The sequence below is a fragment of the Erinaceus europaeus genome, chromosome 9 (genome assembly GCF_950295315.1).
Source record: "Erinaceus europaeus chromosome 9, mEriEur2.1, whole genome shotgun sequence".
NCBI lineage: Eukaryota > Metazoa > Chordata > Mammalia > Eulipotyphla > Erinaceidae > Erinaceus > Erinaceus europaeus.
Genome location: NC_080170.1, coordinates 21,609,906 through 21,635,652, shown reverse-complemented (window position 1 = coordinate 21,635,652; position 25,747 = coordinate 21,609,906). Strand labels below are relative to the sequence as shown.

The 25,747-nt window shown below is 46.0% G+C and overlaps 2 protein-coding genes across 13 annotated transcripts in view; one reads left to right on the top strand and one right to left on the bottom strand.

Moving 5' to 3' along the window:
* Positions 1–10,159, bottom strand: part of P2RY14 (purinergic receptor P2Y14) — a 48,128-nt gene extending 37,969 nt beyond the window's left edge. Inside the window, exon 1 of the mRNA XM_007533939.3 lies at positions 9,400–10,159. The gene's annotated coding sequence lies outside the window, so the exon portion shown is untranslated. The remainder of the gene's footprint in view (positions 1–9,399) is intronic.
* Positions 1–25,747, top strand: part of MED12L (mediator complex subunit 12L) — a 300,870-nt gene that overhangs the window by 148,378 nt on the left and 126,745 nt on the right. The gene's annotated exons all lie outside the window — the stretch shown is intronic.

Sequence of the window (25,747 nt, the reverse complement as noted above, 5' to 3'; positions counted from 1 at the left end):
AAGTCTTTCTCTCCCTCTCCCTCTCCCCATCCTCTCTCAATTTCTCTCTGTCCTATCCAATAAAATGAAAAAGATAAAAATAAAAATGGCCGCTGGGAATAGTGGATTCGTGCTGCTGGCTCCAAGCCCCCATGATAACCTTGGAGGCAAATAAGTAATAGAGTGCTATGAAGGAAATGGTGATAATTAAAATACTTGATGAGGCAAGGAATTTCAATGTATCATTTAAGCAAATTCAAGTTATTAGACACAAAACTACCTTTGCTCTTGAAAAGGCAATACGAGGCTTCTGAGGCTGTATCTTCTGTTTCACCCCACATTCTACGTAACTATTGCTGATTTTTTTTTCCAGGGTGTGTCAGTTAGCTTTGAATGAAGTAAGCATTAGGACCTGAGGGCAAAGACTGCATCTGTATAATTTCCCAACAGGGCAGCTTGTATATAAATCAGAACTTGGGCACATTCTCTATTCCTAATGCTTACTGGCAGTTCCTCCATTCTACTGCATTTCAATGAAGCACAAAGTCAGGACAAGAATAAATGAGCCTGTGTTTTGGCTCAGTGCTGTGAAGAAGGCAGCTGTCCTCTTTTTCTGCCATGCAGAGTACTGTATGAACTATACTACTATGTACTCATGAAATACTCCATCATCCCAGTTAACTTTCTATTTCCTCCAGGTCCGAGGAAGCAGGAAAACTTTCTGTCTTATGTCTTCCTAGTCAAATGTAGCAACATAGCCAGAAACACTCTTGAGATGCGTTAGGCACTAGTCTCTGTGGATGAGTTGACATTTTTGCAGTGTGAAATATTGGGGGAATTGTTTTTTAAGTCATCTGGTTGCTATGAGAATAGTTCCAAAGCCAGCTTTCAGCAGAGTTGCTCTGAGTCCCTGACTTTTAATGGCACTGAATTCATTCAACCCCAGCAACATGGTTATTGTGCCAAATGTATGTTTGAAGGAAAAATAATGGTGAGAAAACTGGTGTCTGTTTTCTGTACTGAGTATTTTCTAGAAATGAAGTTGGATCATTTTCTGTCCTAGTCTTGAACTTTCCTAGGGTGTGGCCTTTCTTTCCAGGAATTTACTGAACCCAACTGTGAAACCTGCAAAAGGCTGTGGAAGTCCGTCTCTCCTAACCTGCAGAACCTTGTACTATGTCAGCAAGGTCTGCAGAGACCTGCTGTCATATGAAATAGAGGAGCCAGGGAGTCAGGCTGTAGCGCAGCGGGTTAAGCGCAGGTGGTGCAAAGCACAAGGACCGGCATAAGGATCCCGGTTCGAACCCCGGCTCCCCACCTGCAGGGGAGTTGCTTCATAGGCGGTGAAGCAGGTCTGCAGGTGTCTGTCTTTCTCTCCCCCTCTCTGTCTTCCCCTCCTCTCTCCGTTTCTCTCTGTCCTATCCAACAACGACGACAATAATAACTACAACAATAAAACAACAAGGGCAACAAAAGGGAATACATAAATAAAATAAAATATTTAAAAAAAAATAGAGGAGCCAGGGAAGTTATTTCAAGATAGACTAAATGAGCACAACCCACAAAGGTTCCAGGTGAAAACAGCATCTCCCCATCCTGGCATAGGTAACTGCTCTAGAAGATTCTACTTAAAGTTGATTCTTGGAACTCTAGAGCAAATGGACATATAATTCATATTTTATTTGTTCATTTATTTATTTTCTTTTTACTAGAGCACTGCTCAGCTCTAGCTTATGGTTGTGTGGGGGATTGAACCCGGGACTTTGAAGCTTCAGGCATATGAGTTTTTTTGCCTAACCATTTATGCTATCTACCCCTACCTTAGAATTCACATTTGAAAATGGTTAGGGAATCTGCCTTGCCAGCATGTGACCTGCCAGTGCAATGGTGCCTGTCTCTGAAATAGAAAACTTGAAAAAAGTTGACCTGGGAGCAGTAGAATCCTGCATGTTGCGGGCCCTGACACCACCAGAAAACGACATGGTGCTGGACTAAGAAGTTCACAGGAAGATGCTCAGCTCCTTGTGTCAATTGAGAAACAATAATCACAATCATAATCATAATGAGGTCTCGGATAAGCAAGAGTTAGAGGTGTAGGGTTTGAGGAAGATGGCGGAGCTGGCAGGGCCGTGTGGAGCACCAGTGCTCTCAGAAATAAACCAGCAAAAAGGAAAGACTTTCCTGGTAATAGATAGTTTTGTATTTTCTAGCTGCTAATTGATCAGTGTTGTCAGGAGGTCGGGAATTGAAGGGAAAATACTCCAAATAAAGTTAAGAGATCTGTAAGAACGTCAAGATAAGAACACAACATGACAGAGACCAGAAGACAGCTTCAGCTGGTAGAGTACGTGCTTTACCATGTGTGAGGACCTGTTTCTTTACATCAGGCTCAACCTGACGCTGTTGACTGGCTACAGAAGAAGGGCAAACGCTAGAAGAAGAAGTAGTATGAATAAATCTAGCCACGCAGAAGGCGACAAGGTGGAATTTGCATATATCGCTTTCATCACTCTTGTAGTTATGAAACAAGTGTTTTACTATACTCCCTAGGAGCAAAGTGATTGGTGGGGATGACATCATTAGACATTAATTTTCGGCCTATGTCAGTCAATAGTCTTCGGCTGCCGCATACGTATCAATTGTCTTAAACTCTTTGGTAAGTGATGAGTGTGTTGGAGTCAGTCAGAAAGGTTATCAGGGTTTGGTTTTATCTGAGTAAGTGGTGGTGTCAAGATTTGCAAACAGACTGTGGTTCCAGAGTGCACACATGCCCTGCTCTTGGCTCCTACACTGTTTTACGTGACTTTGTAAGTCTTCTTAGACGGGGCGTGGGTGGGTGCCGATAACCACCAGGGATGGAGAATGTTCCTAAGGCTTGCAGAACTAGTGAAGACTCTGCTCATTGCCGTCCAGCCATGAAAACGTTTGTGGAGAAGCCTCCACTGTGTCGTTTCCTTCCTAGACTAGACCTGTGCTCTTGTGGTATTTAAGTGTCTCAGTCACAGCTTGGCTTGTTTTCACTCTTGCCACTTCTCAGAGACTCAGCTGTTCTCACGCTACTTAAATCAAACTGGAGGTGGCTTGAGCACCGAATGTGCAAATATAAACTGAGAAGCAGAGTGACGCTGACAGTATGACCATTTGTGAAGGAGAGCTGGGACAGGAATCCAGTCCCTGCTCTCACATCAGACAAAAGTCTTGCCACAAAACCAAAAGATTGATCATAAATGTACTTTATTGTTTTCAGTAAAATCATATTTTAAAGGAGGTGTTTGGCCTTTTTTTTTTTAACCAGAGCACTACTCAGCTCTGGCTTATGGTGGTGCAGGGGATTGAACCTGGGACTTCGGAGCCTCAGGCATGAGAGTCTCTGCCCTCGTTTATCCTATTCTAAAAATGATTCTGGCTGAGTCAAAGTTAGTTCTGGGGGGAGAGGGGCAAGGGTTAACCATCTGCTGGCCTCAGTGGCATTGATGAATAGGCATCTGCTATATTTGGACTCTTGATAGACCTAGTAACAACAGGGACAACAGCTGAACCTAAGTTGTCTTTATTTTAAAGCAAATACATATTTACAAGGTCAGACGGTACCTTATCCAGTAGAGCACATAGGTGTGAGGACCCAGGTTCCATCCTGGCCCCTAAATGTACAGGGGAGCTTTACAAGCGGTGGAGCAGTGCTACAGGTCTCCCTCCCTCCCTCCCTCCTTCCCTCTCTCATCCAGTTTCACTCTATCAAAAGAAAAAGGCAATGTATGGCTGTGAGATATGGTGGGGCCATGCAGACACCAGGCTACATTTATTTTTATATATGGGGGGGGGAGAGAGAGAGAGGTTGAGAGAGATTGATTAACCAGAGAACACCCCTCAGCTCTAGAATATGGTGGTGCCAGAGGTTGAACCTGGGACCTCTTGGCCTCAGATATGCAAGTCCTGTGCTCCTCCACATTCAGCTTGCTTCCTGAATCTTGGGTTTTCTTTTCATCTCAGAATATGTTCTCATCCTTTTTCTTTTTTCTCTCTTTAAAGAATTTTATTTATTTATTTATTTATTTATTTATTTATTTATTTATTATTGGATAGAGACAGGGAGAAATTGAGAGGGGAAGGGGAGATAGAGACAGATACCTGCATCACTACTTCACCACTCGGGAAGCTTCCCCATGTAGGGAGGGGCCAGGGGCTTGTGCGTTGTTATGTGTGTGCTTAACCAGGTGTATCGCCACCTGGCCCTCCTTTTCCCCCACTTCTATAGAGGTGATGCTCACAGAGCTACTTAGAGTAGGGTAGAAGGCAGTGAGATCCCCCTGTAGAGACTACATGGGCAGCTTGCGGGGCCAGGAGAGAGAGGAGTAAGCACTAGAGGTCACCTCCTGGAACAGTTAAGAGAATGTAGGATTGTCCACAATGTACAAAGACCCACCACCAGCTAATAGGGATTAGGTCTGTGAACACTGGCAGCTTTCTGCTGTGCCTAGGGTCCCCTCTAAATGACTATAAAGACTCTGATCATGTTACTTACCTCCTAAGTAATAATCGGCCTGAAGAATCTTGCTATAGCAGAATTGCCTCCATTTTATAAGGGAGAAAGAGTGGAGATTTGAAGCCTCAGTAGAGTGTAGGTACCCTGAGCTCAAGAGCTCTTGAACCGAGAAGTTTCTGGCACCCAGGCTGCTGAGAGAAGGAATCAGTGTTTGCTGAGTGAATGGTGGCAGTATTGCCCCAGTGGGGAGACTTCATTCCTCATATGAGCAGGGAGGGAAGCATCTCTTAGACATGAAACCTCTTGTGGTCTCATCTCCTACCCTTCAGCCTCAAGGCCGGTCTCACTGGGGAAATCCTGTCAGCATCTCTCCACAGTTAAATAAATAAAATCCCAGTCAAGTCTGCCAGCTGTTAGTTGTTCCCAACTCCACTCGAGTAACAGCAAATGTGTTTGAGCCAGAGAAACTGAGAAAGATCCCCCTCCTCCCCCCTCTGTTTTATGGTGGTGCAGGGGATTGAACTTGGGACTTTGGAGCCTCAGACATGAGGTCTCCTTGGTTAACCATTATGATATCCACCCCCAACACTTAGAGATTCTTTTTTTTTTTTTTCCCCCAAACAACCACAGCAAGGAACAACATTCATGGATGGGTAAAAACCTGAACAACCAAATAACTCACTGTTTTGTTTTGTTTTTTGTCTCTGAGACCTTAACTCCAACAGAAAATGTAAGATAACTGGATAGTAAGCACCACCCCTTTCTTCTCAGAAAGATGCAAAGTCAGAAAATGACATCCAAGGCCTCTGATGCTTTTCAGAAACAAATAGACGGGTGAGTCCAATGAAGAGTAAGTAGTCATCAGTTTAATTTAGACTGAGCAGAAATTTCAAAGGAATTGCAAGTTGACCAGCTCCAAAAGCAGAGAGACTGACATTTCATTTCACCTTCCAAAGACCAGGTGGATTGAAATTATCCCAGCGAGGTTGATTTCCCTGTGCATGAAAAGCCAAGCTATTGCTATAAAAATTAAATGAATAAATCGCCCAGTAGGTTAGTAATACTGTAGGGAGGTAGTCAAAAAAAGATAATTTCCTATAAAAAGGATCCATAGGAATTTGAAAGACCAGACAGGGATCCAGGTGATCAGAGTAGTTTTTTTTTTTCTTTCTTCAGACTAATTTTTATAGTGCATTGGTAGGTGTGTATGGTAAGGACAGAATGCCTGCATTACAAATAGCTTCTCTCAAAATGCTTCCCAGTCTGTCAGGGTTTCCACACCTTGTAGCAATCAGGTTGGCCTCAAGCTTACCAGAACATGGCAGCTGACTTTCAATCCTGAGTGGTAGATGGGAAGGGCCGGGTCCAGTCTGATCTGTCTCCAGGTAGAACAAGGGCACTTTACACTTGTGCCTGGATAACAGGTGAGAACTGGAGCTATCTTGGGCATTTTGCCTGAAGGTGTTCAAAATTAAGTGTGTAACTAAGATCAGCTAGAGAGACTTAAAAACATTGTGTTTCCCCTTCAAAGCCCTGAATTTAGTAGGTCTGGGTTTTTGGTTTTTTTTGTTTTTTTTTAAGTCCCATGTTACCTGTGCCACTGGCAATGTAGATCAGTTTGTCTGGGGACAGTACTTTGAGGAGCACTGCTCAGTCTAGACAGACCTTCCTGCTTAAGATAGAAGGTTCAGTGGTGGGGGTCGGGCGGTGGCGCATTGGGTTAAACTCATGTGGCGCAAAGTGCAAGGGCCGGCGTAAGGATCCCGGTTCGAGCCCCCGGCTCCCCACCTGCAGGGGGGTCGCTTCACAGGCGGTGAGGCAGGTCTGCAGGTGTCTGTCTTTCTCTCCCCCTCTCTGTCTTCCCCTCCTCTCTCCATTTCTCTCTGTCCTATTCAACAACGAACAACATCAATGATGGCAATAATAATAACCACAATGAGGCTACAACAAGGGCAACAAGGGGGAAAAATAGCCTCCAGGAGCAGTGGATTCATGGTGCAGGCACCGAGCCCAGCAATAACCCTGGAGGAAAAAAAAAAAAAGGAGGTTCAGTGGTAAGAAATGCTCTGTAGTTGCTACCCTGCTCTGCTGAACAACCTTCTCTCTGCAGGTGAACCTACTCATAACGAAGAGGGCAGGACAGCTTTGTGTTGGTTTCAGCCTGTGCCTCTCTGGGCGGGCCTGTTGGCAGTTTCCAGAAACAGCTCATACAGGCAGACCAAGGCGGCTCACCTGGGTCTCCCCTCATCTTCAGGGAGACACTGCTACCAAGTGGACTTAGCCTGACTTGGGGTTTCTTACAACAGAGACCAAGGTGTAGCAAAGTCTCAACACCTAACTTGATTCCAGATGCATGTTAGGGAGTGGACATTGCATTCAGTAACTATATCCCTCTGTTCTGCAGTGATTTCATCATCCTGTGTCTAATGGGAAATGTCTATCTCCCCCCCCCCTCTTTATCACGAATGTTTGACTTGATGGGGGGGGTCAACATAGTGCTTTTGCTTTTAAATTATTGTTCAGTTTTCACCCCACACCACCTCTAGCTGACATAGTGTACCTGAGATAAGAATTCTCTAGTTACGTTAGTAAAGCAGACGTGAATGTGGGGATTCATAGGCATACTGGTCATTATCAAAGTGTAAGTGTCTAGACCAGCGGTGCATGAAAGTGCTTGTTCTTTTAAGATTTGCTTTATTTAATAGAAAGGAAGAACCGGAGCATTACTCTGACATAATGTGCTGCCCAGGATCAAACTGCCTCCACAGAACTTTGTTTGGTAGTTGGTGTGGTGTGGAACTGTACCACTGCGATTGTATAATTTTGTAGACCATTGTTAAGTCACTCAGGATGATGATAAGTACGGGAACTCAGGCTGGCTAAGCTCAGTTCTGTATCCATCGCACCAGCTCCTGGCCCTTGGAAATGCAAATTCTTAAATCTCGTCCCCAACTTACTGAACCCATTTTTGGTCTGTGATAGTATTGAAATGCCTGAATTAGTGTTCAACAATAATCTGATGCGTAGTTGCATATGCATTTGCCTTAAGTATCTTTATAATCATAGTGAAGACAGCTTTACTCAACACTTGTGTTACTGTTTTGAAGACCTCAGAAATGGCCTCTGGTGAAACCCGACTGCTGCCCTGTGGCGGTGGCCCCACTGACCAGGACACGTGGTTTGGGCTTAGCCACTGGGTTTTCACGTTAGCTGTCGTAATGTAGTCATACACGCATATCCCCTGAACCCACACACCCCTCGGCTTTGACTTTCTTTTGCTTTCTCCACCCCAACTTGTGTTCTACCTAAAAATGGCAATGATAATTTTAATTCTTTATGCTCAGTATAACTCCTTCCCCTACTATAGGCACATGACACAGGATTATATAATCATAACGGCCAGAGAATCCTAGATACTAATCTACAACCATACGTTTGAGTGCGGCAGCTGTTGAAAGGGATTGAGGTGCAGGCGTGGTGCAGAAGTGCGGAAGATGGAGTGTGTGGCTGTGGTCAGTGACATGGATCACCACCCTCTGCATGGGGTGCAATAGCCCCCTCCCTATGTCCGGGGGTGGGGGTGGGGGCTGGAGATGACGATAAGGTCAGCTGGTCCCACCCCTGTACCTAGTTCCTCAGTGTGAAGCAGGCACCCCCTTCCCCACTTCCTCAGCTCAGTGCTCACACTTGGTGTCCCCTCAGTTGTAATAGACACGGTGTATAGTTGGTGTGTCTGTGCCCACGGGTAATGATTGTGTGACTGTGTGCATGCCCTGTTGACTTCTTACAGCAAGAACATTATGTTTTCTTCTCTTTAAAATTATTTTTAAGTGCTAAAATGTTTTTTGAATCTATATTAAGATGAACATTAAGCTACAATATAGTTTAATTTTTTACCAGTGTTATGTTTGGTTCCTTTTCTTTATAGGAGCGATAGTCCTAGCTTAAAAAATCGTTTTGACTAGATGAGTTACATGAGGCTGGTTGAGTATGCTAACAGTATTTACACTTATAAATTGTAGGCAAATGCACTGCTTCACCAGAGAACACCATAAGTAGCGTGTGAACGCCAATTCGTGTGAATACAGATTATGATTCTCCTTAAGGGCCAAGAGACCTTATCAGTTGTTATTAGGACCAGCTCATCCCAATAACAAAGACAAAAGTTTCTGAGTATATGGGGATATATATGTATATATAAAACTAGGCCCTAGGGGCTGGGTGATAGTGCCACGGGTTAAGCACACGGACCAGCTTAAGGGTCCCAGTTCAAGCTTCTGCTCCCCACCTGCAGGGGAGTCACTTCACAAGCGGTGAAGCAGGTCTGCAGGTATCTGTCTTTCTCTTGCCCTCTCTGTCTTCCCCTCCTCTCTCCATTTCTCTCTGTCCTATCCAGCAACAGCGACAGCAGTAATAACAATAACAGCAAGAACAAGGGCAACAAAAGGGAAAAAATAACCTCCAGAAGCAGTAGATTTGTAGTGCAGGCACCAAGCCCCAGCAGTAACCCTGGAGACCAATAAATAAATAAATAAATAAATAAATACTAACTGCAGATCTGCTCACACATGCACTTTCACAAGTATTATAACAGCTAATTCTGTAGTTTCTCAAGGCAGGTTTGATAGACATGTGCAAACTCTTGAAATATTTGCCCTGGTCGGATACTTTCCACAGCATTTTCTTTGCTATCTCTTCATCCCAGGTAGAGTCTGACAGCCACAATCAGAAATCCCAAAGAGTCCTCAGAGATTACATGACAGGTTTCAACCATCCAGCCAGGGTGAGTAAATAGCAGCTCAGCCACAGGCAGAGAAGGAGCCCCGTCCAGCATCACTCAGCACTGACACTGTCTGGTACAGGACATGTCCAGCTCACCCTCACTCACCCAGTCATGCTGTGTTCAGACTTTTCAGGGGGGAAAGCCGCTTCCTTACCTGTCTCTCGTCCTTTATCCCTGGCTCAGACAGCACCTTCCAGCACATGCCTCACCACAGGCTCCTGGCTAAGGCGCTTCTCCAGAGTTCTTGTTTGTCTTCAAGAGCTAGTAGAAATCAGGAACTTGTGACAAACCACGAGATAGTGGGTTGACAGTCCCTCCTGCACCAGTCAATTAGAACTTACTCAAGGCTGAGGAGCAGAAAGGAGAAGGCAGAGAGAGGTGCCCAAGCCCCGTGGGTGTTGGGCTGGCCTCACCGCAAGTTTCTCACACACGGTGATCCGAAGAAGAGCTTAGCCACCTTCCCCCTCAATTCTTGAATTTCTCTATTCCTTTCTTCCACATCCGGCAAATAAACAGCCAGGTGAAAAACCAAAGAGGCTTTCCCTGTAAGGTGCTTCATGGCCATATCAGTCTGTGGCCGCTCAGGGTGGAGAGGCCTGGGGCTGGGTGAGATGTGTCTCTTTCCGCAGCTGTCAGCTCTGCGTGCTGGCTGTGCTCGTACATTGTGCTGACGGGGGATCCCTGAAGGGAAGGATTTTTTCCATTAGAGTCAAAGGTTTTGGCACCACTGACCACATCTGCTTGATAAGAGGTGTTGCCACTGGCTTCTTTCTCCCCCCACCCCATTTGTTTGTTTTCTTCCATAACTGAGAAGGACTAGCAGATCATAACCAGGCCTCCGAGTAAACACGCCACATGCTCCTCTCACAATGTGTGCTGCTGGCTTTGAGCAGGTGCCAGCCCCTTCTGATTGTCAGCTCCTGTCTGGCTCTGGGGTATCCTCTGCAAGGTGCTCTAGAGTGACCGCACCCTCTGAGTGACCGGGCACCGTTAGACTCGGAAGGAGTCAAAGTGTGTGACTCAGAACCCACTAAAAATGTTCCTGCAGCTGAGCTGTGCTTTCTGGACTGGCCAGGGCCGGATGGTGGGCTGGCTGCATCACTCACCGTGCCTGGTGCGGTCTTACATCACACAGGCTTTTGCAGCCTGACCATGGGCCTGCCATCTGCTTGCTGTGTGAGCCGCCCTGTGCCCTAGAGCCTTCACAGGAGTTGTTCTATGGTGGGTGGTGCTGAACCCAGGCCTTGACCTCCCCAAAACTATTCTACTCTGTGTCTCACCGGCTACTACTATTGATTATTAATAGGCTCGGCAAAGGCCTCCGGGACCCACTCCTGGCTTGTGGATTGTCTTCCCCCATGGCTCTGCCAGAGGCTCCCTCTACATTCTTTGTCTCTCTTCCTGTGTGACCACCTCCCCTACCCCACCCCTACACACACCAATATCTTCTCTGCCATTTTGCTCATGGAACTAAGATGACAAATGTGTTTACAAGAGCTTGCTCGCAACAATATCTAGCGATAAACAGACGCAGGGACAGACAGCCCACTTGCTGCCAGAATGAATCACGGAGGCCTTCAGATGTAAACTCTGTGCTGAATAAATGGGGGACTTGCCTTGAACAGGCTCAGCCCTGGTGCACAGATGATGGATGGCAGGAAGCACTGCTTATTCTCAAGCCTCAGCAGCACCCAGCCACTGTCCTGCTGCCCTTTCTCTCTCTCAGGATGCTCTGGCTTGGGGGAGGGGCTTGGGGGGGGGTTTAGAGCTGGGACTATCTTCCCTGAAGCTGCCTCTTTTCTTTTTTTTTTTTAAAATAATTTATCTCTTTATTGGGGAATTAATGTTTTACATTCAACAGTAAATACAGTAGTTTGTACATGCATAACATTCCCCAGATTCCCATTTAACAATACAACCCCCACTATGTCATTCATCATCTTTCATGGACCTGTATTTTCCCCACACACCCACCCACCCCAGAGTCTTTGACTTTGGTGTAATACTCCAATTCCATTTCAGGTTCGACTTGTGTTTTCTTTTCTAATCTTGTTTTTCAACTTCAGCTGCCTCTTTTCAAAGACCAAGGCCAAAGAGATTGTCCTGCCGTGGTTACCCGATGGCCGGTGGGCCCAGTAAGAGCAGTATCTATCGCAGGTGTGTGACCCCCAGGACCCAGGAATCACAGAGAGCTCCTGCCCCACCCCAAGGGCCAACTGAGGCTTGCCACAGATGAGTCATTCTAGTCAGAGCCTTAAGTGCTGGGTGTAGGGGCTCTTGTAAGCGTCACATGAATTAATATAGTACATTTCCACAAGGCTTGGTGCGTCCCACCTCTTTTCCTTCCCTGTTTTCTTTTTCTTTAAAGACATTATCTATCATCTGTCTGTCAGCCTGTCTGTCTATATATCTATCTGTCCTATCTATTGTCTGCCAGGACCATGTACCTGCTTGAGTCCACTAATGTCAGTAGACACCTTTTCCCTTTAAAGCCCAGACACTGAAAAGTGGAGAGGGAAGGAGCGAGGCCAGAGCACTGTTCTGTCATTCCTGGCCATTTGCCTCTGCCTTGCACAGTATTTGTACTGGGTGCTAGGGCTTCAAATCCTGGTCCTTGCACATGGTAAGTCACTTCTGAGGGTGAGTTACCTCCTAATCCCTATTCACTTACTAATGAGAGAGAGAGGGAGAGAGAGAGAGAGAGAGAGAGAGAGAGAGAGAGAGAGAGAGAGAGAAAGAAAGAAAGAAAGAACCAGAGTGCTACTACGAAGCAAATAAGAAAAACAGTAATGATGGTGTTGTTTTCCCCTTATCTGTGATGTTTTGTTGTGCTAGTTGGGTCTGTGTTCACTCAAAGACTTCCCATTGCTCCCTGGGGACTCAAGGGTTGGGTGCTGTGGGACTTTATCTCGAATCTTCACCCCCCCCACACACACCCCATGTCCCTGCCACCCACAGCGACCCAAGTGCTCAGAGACACACATTTGCTTTTCCCAGAACTGTCTCCAGGCAAGTCCCAGCCTCGTCAGTGGTCAGGCTGGTTATATATAAATATCCCCTGTGTATTCATGCCACAAAATAAAAAACACTCAACACACGTAATCCCCAAATGTGTCTGTTATTGTTTCCATCCAGGCTTTCAGCATTCACAGCGTCTATAAATGTCCTGTTTTGTTCCTTACACAAACTCCTTTTAAAAAAAAATAAATAACCAGAGCACTACTCAGCTCTGGCCTATGGTATATCAGGGGATTGAACCTGGGACTTTGGAGCCTCAGGTATGAGAATCTTCTTTGCATAACCATTATGCTATCTACCCCACCACAAATTTTCTCTTTAAATACGTACAAAAATGTAATGATTGATATTGCCGTATTCCAGATTCCCCCTCCTGATCCATTATCCATTGAGACCCATGAGCGCACATGGCTATTTCTTGACTTGCGCCGGTCTGATCTGTAGAGACAGAACTTGATTATTTTTCATGGCATTATAGTACTCTTAAGAGTTTATGTAATCGGCCCCTAATAGCCCATTTAGATAGATAGGAGCATTTTCACTGAGTTTATTTGAACTAAGGAGCTATTTTTTGGACTATATTATTTGTTTACAGTGGGGAGGAGCTGGGAGGTGGCTCACCTGGTAGAGTGCATGTGAGGCCCTGGGTTCAAAGCTCGGCACCATGCAGGAGCATCATGGACCACAACAGCAGGACCTTTGTGGATGGTGTAGCCTCTCTTATTCTCTCTTAAATAAAACGTCAGAAAATTGGACCTGGGAGACTACTCAGTTGTAGCCCATACATGTGAGAGCCCAAATTCAGCCCCCTTGTGCTGCATTGACAAAAAAAAAAAAAAAAAAGCTTAACTGGCAAGTGACTTAGGGAGAGAGGGAGAGGGACAGACAGACAGGAGTCATGGCTACGGGCAGGACCCACAGGACATGGAGATATATACTGGAATGTGAATAGACGGGATTTTAGGACAAACACCAGTTACAAACACTGTCTGACCCTGGATCCATACTTCCAGAGGGTTAAAGAGTAGGGAAGCTATCAGGGAAGGGGAGGGGATGCAGAGTTCTGGTGGTGGGAATTGTGTGGAATTGGACCCATCTTATCCTATGGTCTTGCCAGTTTTTCCATTTTATAAATAAAAATTATAAACACACACACTGAAAATGCAGGAATATGTAAAGGGATTTGGCAGGTTGCTGTCTGAAAGGATCTCTGAAGAGACTGGTATCAGAAATGGTTCTTGCTAAATGGATGGTGTTTCCTCCCTCCTTCCCCCTCCCTTCCTTTCCAACACTTTTTTTTTTTTCTTTCCTACCAGAGCACTGCTCAGTTCTGGCTTATGGTGGTGCAATGGATTGAACCTGGGACTTTTGGAGCCTCAGACATAGGAATCTCTGCCTAACCACTATGCTATCTACCCTCCTCGGCCCTCACCCTTTTAAATAATGAACGACAAGTCCATTGGATAAGAGGGGTACAATTCCACACAGTTCCCACCACCAGAGGTCTCCATCCCATCCCCTCCAACCTCACCCCTCTTGACCAGAGCTTATTTTATCTCTGGCTCCTGGTCGTGCCAGGGACCAAATCTGGGACCTCTTGCAAGTCCCCTGTACTTTGGCTGTGCTCTCTCTCTGACCCTGAGAGGCTCTCTTCCTCACAGACGGAGGTGAGAGTCAGTCTGGGTGAGCATGACAGAGGTGCCATGGAGGAGGAGGCACAGGCATGAGGTGGATGCACCTACATGTCACAGCGAGGAGCTTACACTTCAGTGTGCTCTGGGCATCTTCGGCTTTGTAGGAAAATAAACAAAGGCATGCCCGAGAAAGTGCCATCTGGCAGGGCAACAGTGAGTGGCGACTTGGCCTTTTTGTGTTTCTGTGTGAAGCATCACGCCCAGTCAAAGTCAGGCGCATGCGTGAGTGGGAGAGGAGGGTGGCAGGCTTGTCATTAGCACATAATTAGTCACTGTGTTTGGAAAACTTTTTTTTAACCTTCTAAGCTGAGTGACAGGAACCAGGGATTTGTTGGCAGATGTGTGCTTGGCTTTTCTTTGCAGTGAGAAGTGGGGGAGACTGGTGGTGTAATGCCTCCACCTTCTGGTAGAGAGGCACAGTGTTTACTGGGCAAGGGCTCCACCACATCATGGCTTTCAGTGTTTCATTTCTAGCCATGAGAAGAAAGAACAGTCTCAAGCCTGTCTTTGAGAAGATGCTGTCCCAGGACTGCTTTTCCCCTACTGTGTGTCCTTCTGTCCAGTTGTGGTTTCCAAGAACCTCACCAGGACTTCACATGAAGATGTAGTCTGTTTCCTAGTTTGCTTAGAAATCTGCCGTTTGGGGGCCAGGTGGTGGTGCACACCCTTAAGTGCATATATTATCAAGCGCAAAAGTCTCAGGTTTGAGCCCCACCCCCCTACCTGCAGGGGGGAAGCTTCATGAGCAGTGAAGCAGGTCTGCCATTGTCTCTCTTTCTCTCCCTCTTTCTATCTATCTCCCCTTCCTCTCTCAATTTCTCTGTCTTATCTAATAAAAAAAATTAGGAAAAGAAAGGGGGAAAGATGGCCACCGAGAGTGGTGGATTTGTAGTGCCAGCACCGAGCCCCAGCAATAACTCTGCTGGCAGTAAAAAGGAAGGAAGGAAAGAAAGATGGAAGGAAAGAAGAGAAGAGAAAAAGGAGAGGAAGAAAACTGTACTTGGTGTTAGTCTCTCACTTCACGTTGAGTAATCAATCTCGAAGTCAGTGGAGGTGCTAAACGGGCGCCATGCATTGCTGGCCTTTGAATTTAACCTATAGATTCAGGAGGAATAGATTGTGGTTGATATTCTTAGCAATGAATAAGAAATGAGATACCAAAACAAAAATGCCCAATGCATGTATTTTCTCTCTGTGTGGTTGGTTGGTTGGTTTTTGAAAGATGACAAGGCAGCAGGAGAAAGCAATCCCTGAGATGTATTATTTTTCATTCTCTCTATTCTGCTCCCCTATAATTCTCAGATTTGCCTCAGTTGGCACATTTCTGGAAGTGTCTGTAAGACCTTGTAGATGTTAGTATTCTTCCAAGGTGGCCTGCATCTTCCTCTCTTGTTTCGTGGTGCTGGGGATGTGAGCTGACTCCTCTCTCTCTCTCTCTCTCTCTCTCTCTCTCTCTCTCCCCCTCCCCCCCCCTCTCCCCCCCTGTTAATAAGTGGTCTCCCTGCTCCATGTATTAAACTCACTGACCCAGGAAGAGAGACCACAGCACCACTCCATAGTCCGTGGAGCTCCCAGGTGGTACCCAGGGTCTCATGTACAGTAGATCATGCGTGTGGTCTGATGGCCTGTCTCCAAGGCCTTGACCTATAATTTTCTCCTATGCCCAGTTGTGATGGGCAGTGGCTACTCTCCTTGCTTCATTTTGGCATGCCAGCACCCACCATACTACCCCGCAGGAGTGTTTGCCGAGTGAAGGTATGTTACCAAAAAATATGGGCAACACAAGGGATATTCCTCAGCTGGATGCTCAGGTAAAGATGAATGGGTGAGACAGTGGAATTAACCTGCAAAGAAGGACTGTTAGTATTTTTTAAAAAATTTTATTTATTTTCCCTTTTCTTGCCATGCTTGTTGTTTTATTATTTTTGTTATTGATGTCGTCACTGTTGGACAACACACTTTTGAAACAACACTCATTTATTTGTGGAGAGAAAGACACTAGAGTGCTGCTCAGCTCTGGTATCAGCTAGTGTGTGAGACTGAACCTGGGATTGAAGTCCTGTGCTCTAATTTTAGGTTTCCCCTCTGCCCCACACTTTTGAGTTGCTTTTGTGGACTTCTGAACCCCTTGGGCCTACATGCCGATTCAACTCTGGCAGTCAGCTTGGAGAACACACACAGCTGTATGACAGTGTACTTGCTGAACAAGATAACTGCTCAGCTCTTTTGTCAACCGTTGAAACAGGTTGGATAATGGGCCTTGAGAAGCCTTGAGAGACTTGAGTTGGATGAGACTTGAGAATGCAGATCACTGCTTCCCTCTCACTAAGTGAGCTTTCCCAGGACTTCTGATAGCAGGCTGTGGAGTGTGGGAGGAGCCCCACTCACAGGTCTTGGGGGATGGCTCGGAGTGTGGCGCTGATCTTCCAGGAACTTGATGGAAATTTACTGAAATCAGAGGATGTGCTGCAGGTAATCATAGCCTCTTTCTTTTTCCCCAAAGATTAAGCCACACCTAAAATTGTATGGGACCCGTCTAGTCTCTGTCTTGCAAACTGATGTCAGCTAAACATTCTGGATCTCTTGACAGTTCTGGCTCCATGGAAGCCCAACTTGGGGAGCTTTCTGTGGTCAGTCAGAGTAGCCAGTGTCGCAGGGAATAACTGCCCATCCGGGAGTCAAGGGACCATCTCTGGGGTCCTGGTGCTGTTTGGCATCAACCAGTAGTTAGTTCACTACTGGTTGAAGAACTCAGGAGGCTATGTTTCCTGCTTAGTCCTGGAATGGCCTCTTGTGGAACAGCTGCACCCACGGCCCATCTGGTTCTCAGTGCTCCCCGGGTGGGGTCAATTGAGGGCCTGTGGTTAAACTGGAGCGACTGACTCATCTCAGGAAGGCAGAGAGAGAACCACAACCTCCTCGAACAGGGTGCGGCAGTGCCAGACTCTGGAAGGGTCTCTCCATACACCAGCGCCCTCACGTGGCTCTGCCTCCTGACCAGCCCAGCAGGCTGAGTGACTGTCCTGAGCCTTAGGGGGTGGGGTAGGGTAGAATAGGCAGCCCCGGTCTCTAACGTGCCATGAGAGCCTCCTGCTCATAATTTTGCACTCCATTCATAATAGGTCAGGCATGGTTAGAGATGGTTTCTCTCTGGAGGAGAGGGAGATTTCAGATACGAATGTTAGATTTGGGTGCCAGGCAGTGGCACACCTGAGTAAGTGCGCACATTACAGTATACAAGGTACCAGGTTCAAGCCTGGGAAATTGAGAGGAGTGGGTTAGATAGAGAGAGAGAGAGAGAGAGAGAGAGAGAGAGACCTGCAGTCCTACTTCACTTGTGAAGCTCTCCCCCTACAGGCGGGACAAGTGAAATAGGGCTGCAGGTGTCTATCTTCCTCTCCCTCTCTCTCTAACCCCACTCCTCTCAATTTCTATCTGTCTCTATCCAATAATAAATAAATAAATTTTTTTTTTAAAGAATGTTAGATTTTGTGTCCCTTCAAGAAGCAGAAGCAAACGCAAATACTGAGCTTGGGTGTGCTGGTATGTGTATGGGAGCGGCACCACTTAGTCATCACTGCCCTGGACACCAATCTCCACACTCTGAAAGCTCCCGTAAGAGATGGCGCTGGGTGTCTTCTCATTTGACATCCTGGGACTCAGGGTTTATGTAGGGACTGAACAGAAGTAGCTTTCAGGTGGCCAGGGAGGGTCACAGCTGGTAAAGCACATTCATTACCATGCGTAGGGCCCCAGGGGTTCAAATCCTCGGCCTGGCCCTTGCCTGCGGTGGGGGTGGGGTGGGGGGGTGTTTTGCAAGCAGTGAGGCAGTGCTTTGGATATCTCTTTGTCTCTCTTCCTTTCTTATCTCCCTCCTCTCTCGATTTCTCTTTCTCTCAAATAAATAAAATACTTTAAAAAGAAAGAATAGCTTTGATAAGTTTACTTAGGCGATGAGAGAGCTGTACCTCTTGTGTGCTTTTTCCTGCTCCTCAGCTGCCCCATAAACTCGGGGACAGTTAGCTGTGATGTAGACAGGGACTCTCTGGGCTCTAAACATGGGGACATGTGTCCTGGTTGACCCACTCCACCTGACACTCCCATACTTCACCATCAAATGGTGTTGAGGCGTGCGTGTGACCCGGGAAGGTGACACAGCAGTGGAGAGCACAAGGTCCCGAGTTTGAGCTCTGGCACCGCCAAGGCCAGAGTGTTGCTCTGGTTCTCTTTTTCCCTCTCCATAAATAAACACTTCAAAAAAAAAAAAAAACAGGAGTACTGAAGTTTTGATAATATTATACATGATCATCTTAATTCCAAAGAAATAAAACGGTTAGCTAGACACAGTTGACTGAACAGGTTGAACTTTACGATCTTTTTAACCTTCCTCCTTGGGGAGCTTTCTGTGGTCATAGTAGCCAGTGTCACAGGGAGTAACTGCCTGTCTGGGAGTCAAGGGACCATCTCTGGGGTCCCGATGCTGTTTGGCATCGACCAGTAGTGAGAGGAACGCAGGAAGCCACATTTCCTGCTTAGTGGGGCCTACTGTATGCAGTTCACAGCCCATGGATACAGAGGGACAGACACCCAGTGTTGTGGTGGTGCTGGGACGTGGACCTGGGCCACATGCATGGCCAGCATATCCCTACCTGGTGAGCCATCTTCCAGACCACTATTGTTGATGCCCATGAAGCCCATCCATTACTGACGCTCTGGTTGAGAGAGCACGAGAGGGCACTTTTTCTCAACTTCAAGTCCAGCCTTATATGCATGTTGACAGTTTGTGTTCCTCATATTTGTTGGCACAGGTCATGAGGGAGATCTAGTGTGTGTGTGTGTGTGTGTGTGTGTGTGTGTGTGTGTGTGTGTGTGTGTGTGTGTGTGTGTGTGTGTATTTAGTGGTATGTTGAGTGATGCATGATTTCAGACTTGAGCTGTGGTTAAAGCCCAGACTTCTAGGCAGCTTGCAGAGTCCTGATTTCAGCATCAGATTTTCTAAACTGTGTCAGCCCAGGGTCCTTGCCTCCCACCCCCCATGGTTAGGTGCTTGGAATAATGCCTGGGGCAGTCAAGGGCCCAACAAGCACAGGCTGTTAACATTTTAAAAGACCAAACAAGCCTGGGGAGCCAGCTCAGTTGTGAAGTGCAGGGCTTGCATGCATGAGATTGAACCAGGTCCCAGGTTCAATCCCCAGCACCATGTATGCCAGAGCTGAGCAGTACTCTGATCTCTCCCTTTCTCTCTTTCATCAAGATATATTTTTTAAAATTTTTGTTTATATTATTATTATTATTATTATTACTATTGTTACTATTTTTTGTTGCTGTTTTTTGCCTCCAGGGCTATAGCTGGGGCTCATTGCCTGCACTAGAATCCACTGCTCTTGGAGGCCAGCCCCCCGTTTTGTTGCCCTTGTTGTTGTTGTTATTGTTGCCATTGCTGCTGCTGTTGTTGGATAGGACAGAGAGAAATGGAGAGAGGAGGGGGAGACGGGGAGAGAAAGACACACCTGCAGAGCTGCTTCACTGCTTATGAAATGACCCCCTTCCCCCTGCAGGTGGGGAGTTGCGGGGGTTCTAGTCAGGATCCTTACACCGGTCCTTGTGCTTTGCACCATGTGCACATAACCCATTGCGCTACTGCCCAGCCCTCTTTTTTTGTTTGCTTGTTTGTTTTTTAAAGAGAGAGAAATAGAGAAAGACAGAAAGACGAGAACTGCTCAGCTCTAGTTTATTATGATACTGGGGATTAAACCCAGGACCTCAGAGCTTCAGGCATGAAAATCTTTTTGCATAGCCATTATGCTGCCCTCAACTCAAAGCTACTAAATCTTTTATTTAAAATATCACATGGGGGGGGGTAGCGCATTGGGTTAAGCACACATAATACGAAGCACAAGGACCTGTACAGGGATCCTGATTTGAGTCCCTGGCCCCCCACCTACAGAGTGGCTTGCCTCATAAGCAGTGAAGCAGGTCTGCAAGTGTCTGTGTCTTCCCCTCTCTGCTTTCCCCTCCTCTCTTAATTTCTCTCTGTTCTACCCAATTAAAAAAAAAAATATATATATATGGAAAAAATGGCTTCCAGGAGCAGTGGACTTATAGTGCAGGCACCGAGCCCCAGCAATAACTCTGGAGGCAAAATAAATAAATAAAATGTCACATTGAAAACAAGACAAGAACACATCATATTAACACTCCTAGAAAAGGGAGCAAAAGGAGGCCCTGTGGTTGTGCTCCTGGTTGAATGCATGTGTACAATGCACAAGTACCCCAGTTCACAAGCCCCCAGTCCTCACCAGTGCTGAAGCAACGCTACAGCTCTCTCTCCCCACCCTCCCTCCTCTCCCTCTCTCTCTCTCCCCCTCCCCCCTCCCTCCGTCCTTCTCCTCTAGATTTATCTCTCTTTCTATCCAATAAATAATAATACAAAGTGATGAGGTCTGAGTCCATGGCACCACATGTACCAGAGTGACGCTTTGATTCTCTCTCCCTTTCTCTCTCTTGTAAATAAACTTAAAAAAAAACTTAATAGCAAGAATTCACACAGATACAGAGAACTCAGGGTGCTGTGTCCCAGTGCAGTCAGTTGGGCTTCATGGCAGTTGGTCTTTTCTCACAGTCGAGTGCACAGCTCTGCCCTGTGACCTCACAAACCCCACCTTGCCACACTGGGCTCCCCCTGCCCAAGCTTCACAGGGTACCCACAGAGGGGCTTATGGGTAGACTGTGTCTGCCCTGCTACAAATTGAATAAGCCTTTTCCTTTCAGCCTTTTCATAAATGTTGCCACTAGATGGAGGCAGCGGGTTTAAACTTAAAAAACTGTTTAAACTTAAAAAATAATAAATACTAGAATTCAGGTAGAAGTGCCCAACAATTATTAATTTTTTTCTTGCTTATAAACTTTTCTTTTTTAAAGTTATTTGTAGTGAGGTCATGTTGCTCTCCAAGCTTATGTGTGAAGGCTTTCATACCTCTTCAAACTGAAGTCACCACACCAAAGGTTGTATCTTCATTTTTGCGTGGCATGCGCCTAGTTAGCATCTTTGTGTGGTGCCTAGTCTGGGGGTGGGGGCGGGGGTGAGGAGGGGCATTCCTGCAAGATTGAAATGATTCTTCAAGCCTCATTTTGCCCTTAAGTCTATTTTTTCCCAGTATCCCATTTCTCTCTGGTAATCACAACATTTATATTTAGGCTCTGCCTGTGTGTGTGTGTGTGTGTGTGTGTGTGTGTGCGCGCGCGTGCGCGCGCGCACGCTCATTGTGAGTTCACTTTGCCCACTTAGTGAATCTACATTTATCAGTTTGCCTAATTAGATTTCCTATGAATTAAGTTGGGCTGGGGAACAGAAAGAATATTGGCATACTATTTGTAAATAAGAAGATTGTATTAATGGTAAAATAACTTATAGTAAGTATAACAACTGAAAGTTTTTCCTGTAAGGGCATGTTTTTCATAAGTTATATAAAGACTAAAGCAAACTTTTTTGAAATGTAACACTTTTTTTTTTTTGCCTCCAGGGTTATTGCTGGGGCTCGATGTCTGCACTACAAATCCACTGCTCCTGGAGGCCTTTTTTTCCCCCCTCCTTTTTGTTGCCCTTGTTTATTGGTGTTATTGTAACTATATTATTGAAGTCATTATTGTTGGATAGGACAGATAGAAATGGAGAGAGGAGGGGGAAGACAGAGAAGGGGAGAGAAAGCTAGACACCTGCAGACCTACTTCACCACCTGTGAAGCGACTCCTCTGCAGGTGGGGAGCCGGGGGCCCGAACTGGGATCCTTTTACGGGTCCTTGCACCTTGTGCCATGTGCGCTTAACCTGCTGCACTACTACCTGGCCCCTAACCCTATGTTTCTTATCCACCAAAAAGAACGTAGTCTGAGCTGGGGAGAGAGCAAAAAGACTTCCATGCCTGCAGCACTAGAAGTCCCAAATTCAATTCCCAGCACCACCATAGTCCCAGAGCTGAGCAGTGCTCTGGTAAACACAACAGAGAGGGGGAGGGGGAGGGGAGGGGGAGGGGGAGGGAGGGAGAAAAGAAGGAGGAGGAGGAGGAGGAGCGAGGGAAAAAGGAAAAAAAGAGAGAAAAGAAAAGAAAGGGGAAAAAGCTCATTTTTGCAGCACGAGAGGACCTTTACAATACCCAGATATTGCATACATTGATTTTGACTATGTCCAAATGACCCATTTCACAAAAGCAGCCAGTGTTCTCATTTTCCTCAGCAATCACTGCAGTTTTTATCAAGATACTGCCAAGTTAGTTTACATTATTATCATAGATATTATTCTGCTTGTGCGACTGATTCATTCTTGGTTGCCACAGATGAATGAGTTTTGTGATTGTTGTGGTTACTAGTATAAAATATGAGATGTGACTGTCATGTTTTTTATGCACTGACTTTAAACAACACGAGGCTAATGTTAACTAAGAAGCCCTTGTGGACAGCCACTGACTGTCACCTTTGATGTGCCCACTTGGTATGACAGCAAGCTGATTTTTAACATTTTAGACTGGGACTGAAAATATTTCAAAGGCTTCTTGGATCTGAGTCCTGAATTAGAGGGTTAAGTGATATGCTTGGTTAAATCCTGAGTGCTGGATGAAATCATTTAATACCATTAAAGATGATCGGATCTTGATTTGGGTGCTTTAGGTAATAAAAGCCTGCATGTAAAATCAGAGAGAAAGAGGAGTAGATAATATCATTTCTGATTTTTTTAAGTGAAAGGTTTATTATCTATATTAGAGAAGGGGGAGAGAGAGGACCAAAGTACTGCTTAGTGAACCCCTGAGGTCTCGGACATTCAAGCGGTGCTCTTAACAGGCTGAGCTGTCACCCCTGCCCCACTTTTAAGTCTTTTGAAGGGTAGAGATGGGCATAATGGGAGATAGCCTCTCAATGGTGTTTTCTCTGGAGCAATTGACCCTTTTCACTTAAGGTAGCTGTGATCTATTCTGGGCATTGTGGGGAGGGGAGGGGAGAGGAGAGGAGGGTGGTGTTCTGGTATGAGCCATGAGCCTGTTCAGTGCTCTTTTCCCATTAGCTGGTCCACCACATGCCAGCAGCTCACAGTGCAAATGGCAAGTGAAGTGTGTCCATTCATTCATGCACCGGTGTGCACTTGAGAGAACTGAGGTCTTGATGGAGAAATTGTGATTTGATTGAGGACTTCAGTTATTCATTTAAGTGACCCCTTTACCACCTACCCCTCTGCCAGACCTGCCTCTGCCAAGAGACATTTATCTGTCCTGAATTCTCTTCTTGGTTCTAAAGTGTGTCCTAGCTTTTGCTTCTCAGAATTTTACAGATAGTTTATGAGAGTATTTTATTATTATTATTATTATTATTTTATATACAAAAGAGTTTTACATGAGACTGAGAGAGACAAGTCAGAGCATTGCTGTGGACCTGGCACTACAGGGGAGTGAATGGGAGCCTCAGACATGCTCACCAGCTGAGACATTACCCAGGTGGCCCTAAGTGTCTAAAGAGTTGTTCTGTTTTACGTGTGTGTGTGTGTGTGTGTGTGTGTGTGTGTCTTTGTGTGTCTTTGTTAAACACAGCATCCTCTTTTTGTTGGCAAACATGTATTCCCTCCTCTTTTGGTGCTTCTCCAGAACCTATTTTACTGAAACTTCTTCCAAAATAAAGATTCTTGGATATTTCTTTTCATAAACGAATCATACAACCCCCCCCATGTTCTCTTCTGTATCCCTGAACATGAGGACTTAAGTGCAACAAAGGCGTGTAATCATGGCAACTGTGAATACAGGGTGTCTTATCCTGTGCCCATCCATCTTAGTCACACTTTGCCTTCTGATAGAGCCCAAGGTTGAATTCAGTCTCTAAAAGTATGCAGCTTAAAAAGCGTAGTTGAGCGGTTGGGTGGTGATACACCCAGTTGACTGTGCATATTACTGTGCCCGAGCAGCTAGGTTCAGTCCCCCTCTTCCCACCTCCAGGTGTCTATCTTTCTCCCTCCCTCTCTGTCTCCTCTTCCCCTCTCAGTTTCTCTCTCTCTCCTATCAAACGAAACAGAAAGAGAGAAAGAGAGAAAAAGAAAGAAAGAAAGAAAGAAAGAAAGAAAGAAAGAAAGAAAGAAAGAAAGAAAGAGTAGAAAAGGGCCAGAGGAACAGCTGCCATCAGCAATAGATTCAGAGTGCTGGCACTGAACCCCAGCGACATCTTAATAGCATAAAAGAAAAACAAAAAAAAACAAACAAAAAACCCACAGCTGTGGTGCTGGCAGATGGCTCACCTGCAGAATGCACTCTACCCTGCATGAGCACCTGGGTCTCAGCACTCAGCCACCACATGGGAGCACCGTGCACAGGCGAAGCTTCACTAGTGATGCAGCAGTGTTATAGTGCCTCTTCCTCTCTCTCTCTCCCTTTACCCCCTTTCTCTCATGCTCTGTCTACATAAATGAATAGAGAAAAAGAGCCTGCTTGGACTGGAGGCATCATGCAGGAGTGGAACTTGATAATAATAACCCCAGTAGCAGAAACAAACAAAAAAAAAGTGTGTGAGCCTTTCTCACCTCCCCAGCAGAGCACATGTTTTTCTTCTGTGCAGAGACACTGATAAACACAGTGAAGATGTTATCCACACCTGTTCATCACAGCATGTTCACAGTAGCCAAGAAAGATTTGGAAATCACCCAAGTGCCCAATGACAGATGAGTTAATAAAGAAGTGTGATATGGGAGTATGACACAGCTCTATAAGAGATGAAGTCTCCTCTTTGTTGTCATATGGATGGAACAGGAAGGCATCTTCCTGTGTGAAACAAGACAGGAGAAAGACAAAAACCAAAGATCTCACTCTTAAATGGGACTTAAGAAACAAAGTAAGGGGAGTCAGGCGGTGGCGCAGAGGGTTAAGCGCACGTGGCACAAAGCACAAAGGCCGGCATAAGGATCCCAGTTTGAGCCCCCGGCTCCCCGCCTGCAGGGGAGTCGCTTCACAGGCAGTGAAGCAGGTCTGCAGGTGTCTATCTTTCTCTTCCCCTCTCTGTCTTCCCCATATCTCTCCATTTCTCTCTGTCCTATCTAACGACAACATCAATAACAACAATAATGACTACCACAACAATAAAAAAACAAGGGCAACAAATGGGAAAATAAATATGAAAAAAACATAAATAAAAAGAAACAAAGTAAGGGCAACAGACAGGGACCTTAGTAAACCCTCGGTCTATTTGAGCAGATGCTGAAGGCAGATGAGGGAAGGAGTGAAATGGAGGTTGGCACCCAGTGCCCTACAGTGGAGAGAGATGACACGTGTGTCTGGGGGAGATGCGAAACTGTAGCCCTGACAATACTCTTATAAACCAGTTTCTCAAAAAAAGCAAACAAAAAGAAAGGCAGCAGAGTAAAGTGATGGCAGGTTCCAGATCACCCAGAGACAGAGGCTCACAGTCATTTCCGACTCTGTTGTGACTGCTGTCAGTGAAGATAGCATTTTCTTTTCCACCTCAAGGCTAGAGTGAGTTCTGGCCCCCAACTCTCCACTCTCTGCAGATGCATCTTAGAGGAACTGCATTTTCTCTAGAGGGTGACACAGCCCCCTCCCACCATGCAGCGTGCTGCTCCCTGCTCTTGGGGCCACGAGTCCTGCCTCCCAGCAATACACAGCCTCTTGTTCATCTCACTGTGGGTCATACTCTAATGCCTCTCTTCTCCTCACCACTCCTGGTGGAGCATTGCGTTTTGTTCTTGTCTATTCTCAGAGGTAGAGAGGGAGAGTTGGAGAGATACTACAGCACCACTCCACTATTC